This window comes from Aegilops tauschii, chromosome 2 (assembly GCF_002575655.3).
Source record: "Aegilops tauschii subsp. strangulata cultivar AL8/78 chromosome 2, Aet v6.0, whole genome shotgun sequence".
NCBI classification, from domain to species: domain Eukaryota; kingdom Viridiplantae; phylum Streptophyta; class Magnoliopsida; order Poales; family Poaceae; genus Aegilops; species Aegilops tauschii.
The window spans coordinates 203,387,898-203,399,930 of record NC_053036.3 but is presented as its reverse complement, the minus strand read 5'-3'; positions in this window follow the sequence as shown (position 1 = coordinate 203,399,930).

The window sequence follows — 12,033 nt, the reverse complement described above, 5'->3', positions numbered from 1 at the left end:
AACAGTGTTGTCTATCTCCATATGGTGTCTATTTGTGCAAACGGAAGCACAAACCTCAATTTTAGTGGAACCTGCTGTCAGCTGACATCACGGTGCTCCAGGTATTCCCACTTCATAACTAGGTAGAATGACTAACGCAAGATGAAATAAGCTTATTCATACGCTGACTTGATGTTTGCAGTGTGGAACGAGCATGTCATGTGTGGAGGAGCAAACAAGCACTACAGCCGTGTCGTCAACGCAAGATAAAAGGGACCGGGTCATTGATGGCCTGGCCGGCGAGTAGGGGTCGTGCAAACAGTGGTGCATTATTTTAGTGGAACTGCACAAAAAAGATATTGGGGTTAGTCGGACAAATTTTCTACAGCTACACAGAAGGAATGGCGCTCATCGATTGGATAGAATTTCCTCCGTGCCATCATAGGAGATCCCAAGGTGGAAATCAACTATCCACCTATAAAGTTATGCATAATCTTCCTCACGCTGGTTAGTATCCCCTTCGTCCAGATGATCGTGTTGTGTCATGTCGAGCTATTGATATGTGCTACTGTTTTGTGACACCGTTTAAGTACAACGCTTTTCGATCTTTTCACATTCAGGACAATGAAGATGATTTCAATGGAACTGCACAAAATGGCATGATGTTGAGTGATCTCTATTGCCTCCTCTGTTTGCTGCAATGTGTCAGCGTAAATTGCGAGATGAGCCATCAAGCTAGATGTGGTGTTGCCAACATGCTCAAAGTGCACGCAACATTGAGCAGAAAGAAGCATGCCCAGGAAATTAATGCGTCCATAGGGACACCCATATTTCTTAAAGAGGGGGTGATCCCAGAAAAACCCTCCTTCCTCATCACTTCCATTTATACTACAGTTCGCTGGACTCTCCCGCTTTAGTCGCCCCCAATTCCCCTCGCTCCCCATCTTCCTCACTCATACAGAAAACCCCCGCTGACCTTCTTCCTCACTCGTACAGAAAATGCATGCTCCTCTTCTTCCACTCCTACAGAAAACCCCAGCCCTCCTTCTTCCCCACTTGCACTGCCACTAGGCTCGTCTCTGGCTACTCTGCTCAAACCCGTGAGCTCGGTGCGACGCCCGCAAGGAAAATGGAGTCGGTTGGCCCCAGCGCCAAGAAAATGAGGCTCCCGCCAGCGGCGACACCGGTTGTAGATCCCGTGCCCGGCAGCACGAGAAGAAGCGGCGATCCCCCCCCACCCGGATCTGAGGAACCCGTAGAATCTCTGGTGGACCGCATCAGCGATCTCCCGGACGACATCCTTGGGGAGATCATAGCGCTTCTCCCGGCCAAGGATTGTTGCCGCACACAAGTCCTCTGAACTCGGTGGCGCCCTCTATGGCGCACCGCGCCCCTCAATCTCGACAGTCACTAGATATATGTCCTTCCTGAATTTGATCTCCTCAAAGCCATCGTCTCCTCTCACCAGCAGGGCCCCGTTCAACGCCTTTGCGTCCCGACACGCTACCTGCTGTCCATACCCTGCACGGTGGAGGCTTGGCTGACATCCCCTGAATTCGAAAAACTCTAGCAGTTTGAGTTATACCATTACCACGGAAGTTTCATACCACGAACCGAACACCAAGAATTTGTGCCCACACTACCGTTGTCCATCTCGTGGTTTTCCTCCTCTCTCCACACCGCCACCTTCGCCCGGTGCCATCTACCAGACGATCTGGTACAAATGCTTCGACTCCCACTGCTAAAAAAACTTTCGCTTGTGGTGGTTTATCTATCAGAGGCCTCACTGCACAGCATCATCCACTCCAGTTGCCCTGCCCTGGAGCGCTTGCTGATTGTTTTGGGAATAGAAATCCCTATCAGTTGTGTCCAAATAAAGTCGCCTCACCTTAAAAGCATTGGAATTTGTTTTGGAGGACAACAACTCATCATCGAAGATGCCCCTTCACTTCAAAGGTTGCTCCTTGATGATTGTTATAAACCTTCACAAATAACTATCGTCTCTGCACCCAAACTGGAGACCTTGGGTGTAATTAGTGATCCATTTAATGATCACATGAAGTTGGTGTTTGGCTCCTCACTTTTTCAGGTACCATATATTATCATCTACACATTTGTAATCATAAGCTGCATTTTTCATTTGTGCGCATAAGTTTTATATCATCTTGGAGTACACTTTGGGTACTAATATTATGTTATATGCTCAATGAAGAGTTCGTCCATGGATAGCCTATCAATGCTGCTGGATTCTGTCAAGATCTTATATATCGGAATGTTTAGTTTTGATCTGGACATAATTATTGGCTTGTTGCGATTTCGATCTCTGGAGAATTTATATATAAAGGTGATGATTTCATGCACATTGAAAGCCCGTATATATTGTACTAGATAACCGTTCAGCTGTCGCTCTTTCGACATACTCTTTTTTCATACCTTAACTATTTTCAATCTGCATGTGTACTTAGGCACTGCTAACACATGGAGAAAAACGTATAACCAATCGGTGGTGTAATAAGCACCAGGATTTTCTCAGTTCTCATGACATTCGTTTGAGGACAATAACGATGGAAGGATATTCATCCAACCAGGCAAACAGAAGCTTTGTCACATTCTTCATGTTGAATGTGAGGTTACTATTGTCCATGAGGCTTAAGTTTTACAACAAGAGATTTCTCATGGACGGACACGTTGAACAGCAAAAAAAGAAGTTTCAGGTGGACAATTGGGCTTCTAAACGTGCTCGGCTACTATTTACAACAAATTGTAGTCATCCTCCAATATTTTTTTTACACGGGATGTTGATGTTATGGATCAGACAGATCCATTTGTTTGTGACTGCGAAAAAGAGTGGTTGGGTTAGATGTTATTGCCATGTTCAATATGGGTTTTGTCTAAATTTGATGAACAATTAATCCTTGGGCTTTTTGTACCGTTTGTAAGCTTGAGTTACATGTTGTTGCCCTCGTACTCCCCTCCGCCTGCCACTACACTGCCGCATCTTCCATGGCTCCTGTTCGTTCCCGTCCGAGGCCTCGCCGTCGTTCTCCGCCTTGGTTTTCTCGCTGTGCCCGCCGCCGTCTGGCGTTGTCAACATGGTCAACAACCGAGAGGAATCAGGAGATGACTGTACGTGGAGGGGCTGACAGTAGGGATCCACCATGGTCATTGCATTACGCAAGCAGGTGCCTCGTTATTACAAGCCAAAAAAATACTTCCTCCTAATTGTTTGACAACTAGGTCCCACGCCATTGTCATTGTAGTCAATAAACGAGAAAATTACACAACAAGCGGATAACACCAGGGACCCAGCAGCTCGCCCGGTTGTTTTTTAGTTTTAGAGACGGAGCTCAACTGCGCGCTGTGCGGGGGCTGTGGCCCGTCTAGCCCACGCTTACGCTTTTATTTAAGCACATGACGAGCCCAGTTGATATCTTTTTTTTCTTTCTGAAAATGGCTAACCTAGTTCTTTTTTTGGAGAATACACAACCGAGGCCTACTTGCTTTTCTCAGCCCTGCTGAGCTGCAAATCTTTCAAGACGAGGAGGGATGTAAGTAGTAAGAAATGAGCTTCCCCAGAAAATGGGCTATAAGTTGTAAGAAATGGGCTGTAAATTTTTAAACCAAAGCCAACCGGCAATTACATTCAAATATTGTTTTTTCTGGATTTCTCTACTCTTATAAAAAGCAGAGTTAGTGATGATGGTGTGCCTGCCATCCTGCAATATAGGCTATATGATCTATATCTAACAGATAGGAAGGAAACTATGACAATTTACCCGCACTCCTCTCCACATTTGCAGATAAGGCTTTCCCCCGTTCATCCTTTTCTCCCACAAGATAAACTACTCATACAAATGCATCTTGATGTTCCGTGCAACACACGGGCATCTTGCTAGTCAAGATTTTAAATTTCATTCTTTTTTTTGGAGAATTGTTTTTGAATTTTATTTTGATATATTTTTAAAAAAAATATTTTTAACGTAACTCAAAATTTCGTGATTAAAAGAGTTCGGACCCCACCGAAATATTCAAAATTTCGTTGAATTTTTTAGCAGTGCCCAAAATATGGTCTGTAATGCTAATAAAATGAATATGGGCTTCAAAATATCTTTAAGAATTAGCAAATGGGCTATAAATTATTGAAAATAATGGCTAATGGGTTGTATGCTATTTTCCACAGATTTGGAGGCTGACCTTCGGGCCTACTAGGTTGATGATGACGCTGTCCTAAAAAATATTTTGACGCGTACGCAAGGCTTTGTCAACTTAGTCAACACAGAGCAGTGACTGTTGGATGTCCATCCAACGGTCATCGTGCTTCTTCAATCTTTGATCTTCCTGCTCTAGCTGCTCAAACCAGCGCTGGCGGGACTGCCTGCTCCCTCCTCCCGTGGCCGGCTGTGCTGCCGCTAGGCCATCCCTCTACCGACCCGCACATCCTGTTATTTTCCAGCGACGTCAGCCTCACCCCGCAGCTGACCAGTCAGCGCTCGTACTCCCCTCAGCATGGGCATCCGCTGCTGTGGCTTCGCCGGCTCTGGGTCGTTTCCTTCCCAGGCCTCGCCCTCGTCCACCGCGTTTGTGTTCTCGACACGGCGCGTTCAACATGGTCAACAAACAACAGCCATCGGAAGAGCGATGTAAGTGGAGAGGCTGACAGTAGGGACCCACACAAGCAAGTGCTTCCTTATTACACGCAAAATAATGATTCCTCTACCACACAGCTGAGACCCACCAGAAGGGCCTCTGTATTTCACAAAAAAACGTTCCTCCCGCTGATAGCTCGGACCCACCAGCTATATCTTCGCATGCAAGGAAGTGCCTCCTTATTACGCAAGAAATGAATACCCCCTGCTAGCTGGGACCCACCATAGTGGGAGGCTGACTTGTGGGCCCACTAAGTTGACGCAGACGAAGGGCTTTGTCAACTTAGTCAATATGAACGATTCTAGCTCCAGTGACCGTACGATGTCCATCCAACGGCCGTAGTGCTTCTTCAACCTCTGGTCTTCTTGCTCCAGCCGCCCAAACCAGCGCCGATCGTGCTGCCTGCTCCTGCCTCCCGTAGCCGGTTGTGCTGCCGCGGAGGCCTCATCGCCCCCTACTACTCCTACCGCTGGCCAGACCATCCCTCTACTCACCCACACACCCTGTTATTCTATGGCGACGGCAGCCTCACACCGCAGCCGAACTAGTCAACCCTCGTACTCCTCTCCGCATGGGCATCCACTGCCGCGTCTTCCCCGGCTCCGTGTCGTCCCCTTCCTAGGCCTCGCCATCGTCCACCATCTTGGTGCTCTCGGCACAGCATGGTCAATGTGGTCAAGGAAAGACTTCCATCAGAAGAGTACTGTACATGGAGAGGCTGACAGCTGGGTCCATGACCGCAGCAAGGAAGTGCCTCCTTATTACGGGCAAAATAATGATTCCTCCATCTAACAGCAGGGACCCACCGGATGGGCCATCATCTTTCGCGAAAAAAAACATTTCCCTCCTGACTGCTGGGACCCACCAGCTACATCTTCGCACGCAAGGAAGTGCGTCCATATTACGGGCAAAAAAAAATTCTCCCACTGACAGCTGGGACCCACCAGCTATATCTTCGCATGCAAGGAAGTGCCTCCTTATCCTCCCTGGCAGTTGGGACCCACCTGGTCGAAGCGTACGTAGCGTTGTCATTCTGGTCGCGAACGTGTACGTACATACTGGTTGATCGGTCTGTCTGCAGGCTGCAGCGATGAACTATGGCCGAGTAAGGAAGGGCACGTGTCATAGTAGAGGCGTGGACGTAACATGTCACGCAGTACCGTCAATATCGTGTACACGTACGTACAACCAGGGTGCAATAAAGTAAATACGGCCACATACGTACATATGGGCGGGGTCTCGAACGCCTACTCGTGCATATGTACAGCCAGGGCTCGTGTACATGGAGAGGCAGCGACGGTGTCCTATTTAACGGCAGCCAACCGGCTGGGTCGAAATGGAGAAACTGCATCGTCGTGTTCATCGGGAGGCAACGAAATCCGTCGTATTCATTGGGAGCCAACCGGCTTGGACGGAACAGCCAAAACGAGGCCTGGCGTACCGCATAACGGAGGAAACGGCCTTGTGTTCGACCGCCTACGGTCGAAACAGGATCCTCTTCACCGGGAGGGGTGTGGCGTACCGCAAAACGGAGGAAAAGGACTTCTCTTGGACCTCCTGTGGTCGAAACATGGTCTTGTTGATCGGGAGGGGTGTGGCGTACCGCAAAACAGAGGAAACGGGCTTCTCTTCGACCTCCTACGGTCGAAACGGGGGTCCTGTTCATCGGGAGGGGTGTGGCGTACCGCAAAACGGGACTCCATGGGCTACTATTCATCCACCGTCTACTGCCTTGCTCCAGCCTCCACGGGCTACTGTTCATCCATCGTCGACCTCGTCCAGCCTCCACCTGCGACTGTTCATCCACGGCGTCTCCCTCCTGCCTCCACCAGCTATAGTTCATCCACGGGCTCCTGTTCATCCAGCCTCCACCGCTCCTCCACCGGCTACTGTTCAACCAGCCGTCTCAAAGGGGTCCTGTTCAACCACCCCTCCATGGGCTACTGTTCATCTAGCCCTCCAGTGGCTACTATTCAACCAGACCTCCACTGGTTGCTATTCATCCAGCGCTCCACGGGGTCCTCTTCATCCACCCCCAACCGGCTCGATCAGGGTCATGTTCATCCAATGGCAACGGCCTCTACTACCACGGGGTCCTGTTCATCCAACCCCCACTGGGAACTGTTCATCCAACCCCCCAACAAAGATCACTATTCATCAAGAGGCAGCAGGTTCGATCGGCTTCAGTTAGCAGCAGTAGCGAAGGAATTGATAGATCGGGTTCAGTTAACAGGCAGATCGATCGATCGCTCGGGTTCAGTACGCGAACGCCTCGCTCGGGTTAAGTTAGAGCCCAACGCCTCGCACCCACGCGCCTATGTGTACGAGAGAAACGCGCATCGCTCGGCCCCGACCACCCACCGTAACCAGGAACTCCCTGATATTTTCCTCGCCCTTGCTTCTACCATGGTTTTTCCGTCATGGACGGCCCAAAGAATGTCATGCAGCTGCATGTCCAGCCCGCCTAGGACGAAAAGCCCATTTTCTGTCATGATTTTTTGTCATAGAAGTAGGAGCCCACCACATCTATGATGATACGGGATTTTGTCACCATTATCATCATAGAAGTGTCATAAGCTTGACAGAAAAAAATTGGTTCGGCCCAAAATGTCACGGATGTGTCTTTTTTTGTAGTGTGAATTTCTTTTTGTGACAGTGGACCTATGCCCTGAGCTGCTTTTTAGCCATCTTGAACTGTGGTTGAGTTATTTCAGTAGTGTCCCAGATCTGAGTTGTAAAGACCGTTCTGGTGGCTGCTGATTCATTTCCCTACAGTTAAAACTTGAGCGAGGATGAATCTGCCATTTAAACGATGTTACCATGTCAGGAGACGAGGATAAAAGTACGCCTGTCGAAATATTGCACCCGACAGAACCCACCGTCAGTCAAGTCTGTGGATACTAGCGTTACAAGGCCGTACCCCTTTATGCTGGTCACGATAGACGATAGTCAAATCTTTGGTACGGATTGGATACTCACAACAGTGGAGCTACCCAAGATAATTCAGGAATCCCAGCGAGAAATCGGAATCAGTCAGAAGAACAGTTATGATTCACAACACTGTTTTGAACCCGGAGGAAATGCATCTTTTTTAGCAACCCAATGCAAGGAGTAAGATATTTGGTGTTCACTAGCAAGTTGTTCACAACTCCATGTAATGTGGTCAGTGTAACACATCCATCAGAAACAACTCTCGGGCTTGTGAGACGGGCATATATTTTAGTCATGATAATCCACCGCACCCGTTAAGCCGGCAAATATAAAAGAAATGGGAGTCAAAGTAACATATGAGGTAAGGCGTGTCAGCGTGTGGGTACAGTGAAGCAAACCATCCCAGAGTCAGGCAGTCACTCAGATGAAATTTCATGGGAACATAATATAAAGGAAAAATGATACCTGAGTTGGAAACGGTTTCCTTAAGTCAGAATAGTCATACTTGTTCCCTGAGCAACCAAATCTCGAGGACGAGATTTCTTTAAGGGGGGAAGGTTTGTCACACCCTGATTTTTGGCCCTTTCTTTTTCTTTTGGATTTGTTTAAAAATTTTATTTGAATTGCTTTTCTGTGACTCTATTGTCCTGAAACCTGGGAAGAGCATATCTTCTCAGGCTCCCAAGTGGCTTGTCATCCCCAAAACCATCTCAAGACCTTTTCACTTTCATCTTAGCCCTATCCCAATATTCTTTTTATTGGGAATATTCCTTTTTTATTAAAGGAATAATCCTTTTTTGCCCTAGGTTGTGAAAAAACCTATATTTCTGTCACTCCTAAAATTCCCAAATAATTCTCATAAATTGTTTGGGTCATATCTTCCACAGATATGTCAAAACCCTTTCTTGGCATCATCAAAGATAATTCACAAATATTCCTTTTCTCATTCTGCCCTAAGTGGCTTTTTGAGAAGGAAGTGTCATTTATCTTCGCTTGATTTACCCCAAACTTTTTGGAAACCTTTTCCTGTCCATATCTTTGCCCCATGCCAAAATTCAACTTAATTTTCTTAATTAACCTTCCTCAGCAAACTGCCAAAGTTCCTGTCTTAGGGAAGCCTTTGTGAAGGAAGTACAAGCTAGGCATATCCAAATGAGTTAAAAATTTGCAAGGAACTTCATATGATCAAATAATTACTATCCTCAAGATTTGGGCTCATGTAATCACTCTATATGAGCTCAACATCAAATCTTGGTTTCTGGTCAGATTTTCAGGTTGTGAAGCAACTATATTTTATAGCTTCATTATTTCTGAAAATTTACCAGGACATGATCCTACCAATATAAACTCCCTCCACAAATTTTTGGCTCAATTCATCAAGCCATTTTCCCTCTACATTTTTTCCAAGATTCTGTCAAGAGAGCTGCATTGGGAAGCAAGTACCATTTTGGTATTTCCAAATGGCATGAAACTTTTACAGCAGCTTCATATCATAAAATAACTCGTCTGCTCTAAAATTCAGCTCAATACAACTTGATATGTGAGTGCCACTTCATTGTTTGCATTTCTGTATAGAATGGTGGTTTGTACAGCAAGTGCCACTTATCTTCATCCTAATGAGCTGCAAATTTGCATAGATGCTCATCTTAGTGATTTATCACACCTTGCCAAAAACCCGAGTCTATCCCCTCTTGTAGATTCCTCACCACAGCACAAACAGGTCGATGTTCATCTGCATTGGAGCCAAGTGCTAATCTCTTCTTTGGCTCTGAGCTCATTTATTTCTTCATTTGCACTAAGGGCGGAAGGGTCCATCTCCCAGACAAGGTTTGGCCGACCAGAGCACGGGTAAGCGTCGCGTGCACGCGGTGACCACCGCTCTGGCACGCCATGGACGCGAGCCGCATGTGTGTTAGCTCGAGCCCCTCCCCTGCTCATCGCGTTCGCGTGCCCGGCCATGTCCAACAGATTGCTCGTGCCCCCGCCGTCGCTCTAGACCCCTCTCCCCCTCCGGACTCTTCCCTGACGAGTCATCCCCGTCGAGAAACAGCGTGTGCCCACGGGCGCACAATGTGCTAGCTGCCTCTTCTCTCGGTCATCGTCTTCCCCAAGCCTTCTCGAGCTATCTCGTGGCCCCTTTCCTCCCCGTGAACCCTTTGGACGCGTCTTCCCTCCCTCCCCGTGACTCTGCTCGTGCCAGAGCATCGGCCGGACTCAGACGGCGGCAACCGAGCTCGGGCACCTCAACCACGCCTATAAAAAGGCCACCCGAGCCCCTCCCCTCCTCACTAGTGGCTTATCCACCTCCTCTGGACCTCCTGAACCTCTTCCCCGAGCTCGAGTCTCTCTCCTCGCCGCCCATTGCCGTCACGGCCGCCGGTGATCTTCGCCTAAATTCTGGCGAGCCGAGCCCCCACTCTCCATGATACCACCACAAAAGACCTCCACCACCACTCGTGACCCTTCCCCGTGTCTCTCCTCCTTCTCGTGGCCAAGGCGTCGGAGTCATCTTCGTCTGTGGCCGCCGTTCGCCGTTGCCCATGCCCCGGCTGTTCTGGAGCTCCCCGGGGAATCTGATGCATCCCACCCTAAGCGCGGCGTCGCCCTGAGCAGGTTGGTAGCCGGAGCCTCACCGGAGGTGCCCAGAGCCGGCCAGGACAGCACCGGCAACCCCTCTGTCTCGCTCCTCCTTTGTTCGTTGTTGGGGGAGCAGCGGGGGGAGAAGAAGGCCCTGGCAAGGCGGGTCCACGTCCAGCAGACCCCACGTGTCAGCTGCACGAAGCCCGGCCCTGCCCTGCTGACTGGGATAAGTGGAAGCGTATTACCCGAATACGTTTCCACTGTATTGAAAGCGCAGTTTCGTTCTGTTTTGGGTAAGATTATGTTTTCTCCTCTGGAAGACATATTTCCCCAGAAGACGCTTTCTGTCTAACTGTCTAGGTACCTTTCTGTGAATGTTTATTTTACAAACTAGTAAGTATGCACGTGCAACGCACGTCTTGCCTATCATCAAATAATTATGAAAATAGTAATATTGCACATGCATGAAGTAAAACATCAAAATCTTTGCCAACCCCTTGTTTTCATATATCATTTCAAGGGCCTAACATTTAGTGATGTCATGCAACTTTAGTAGAGAAGCAGAAAACATCTAGGCATCGATAAATGGAGCAGATAATCTGTCTCAACATCATGCAACATGCATCGGGAATCTTTACTAAAACACTTGCTTGATAGAAAAGTAGTAAGCAATATTTAGGATGCCTTATGTACTTTTGATCTATCGACTATTAATAACACTGTAATTCCTAAAAATAAATCAGTGCCTAGGGGTTGGTGACCAATTTGCAGAAGAGGAGCAGATCACATTGTGTCATTTGAAATATCCATGGAGAGAGGAAATGAACGAATAAGTCTAGTAAACTCTCACGGGATGGAGACAGCAAAGTGATGAATCAGACAGCGGCGTCGGGATGCGTTGAGCCATAGCAACCCCTGTCAAGTGGGACCAGCCACACACTGAAGGGATCAGGTTGACGGTTGTGTGACGCCGCCCGTGTGACACGATGGACAGTGAATCTCATGTGGTCATGCCCACGGGGTGTGATGAAGAGGTCTCAGGCTGCAGATTTTTGGCAGCGTACACAGCATCAGCGACTACCCCGAGCGGCGGCTGGTGCCTTGTGGCTCACATCTATCGGCATGGCAATTCACTTTTATTCATGCTGAAATTCATAGGAGAAATATTTAGCTTTCAGAAAACCGAAGTGCACAAACTCTAACGAAGATGAGTAAGGAGCTGTCTGCCACACTTGATTCTTGTGAGAGTCCGCAGAAGATTTAAAAATTTAAATACAAATGATAGTCCAAGATAAGATCAATAATTCAGTGTTCTGGTTTATTTAGTCAATTGAGAGGAGCAAGAAAAGATTTGTCTTCAGCATGATAGTCAATTAGTCATGAATTCTTCAGATATAGAAGAGTATGGAAAGTAGTGTTTTGAGACTAATAATTGAGATGCCAAGAAGTACCTATTTCGTCTGAAATATAAGTCTATGCATTACCAATTATGCCTTATATAATTTACTCCACTGATGAAAATGTCTACTTTTATTACAATAAGTGTATGTAATGAGAATAGAAAACTACACTACACTTACATAATTTAGTCTGGTGATGGAAGTGGCCACTGTTTTTACAGGAATGCTCATGGGGTTTGGAGAGAGAAAATATATAATGTTCACACTAGAAGATGAGACAGTTCCATATCAATCTCAATATGGAAACTGAAACCATATACATTGGCATAATAGGAAGAACTGCAACAATACCCAGCAACAAATATCACATACACCTGAGAGCTATCAGCATCCATGTGACCTTGAAACTACACAAGGAAATATCATGACAAAAGTTTTATATTGTCGGATAGGATACAACAACCATGTATCTTTTTAAGAAAGTTGACAATCAGCT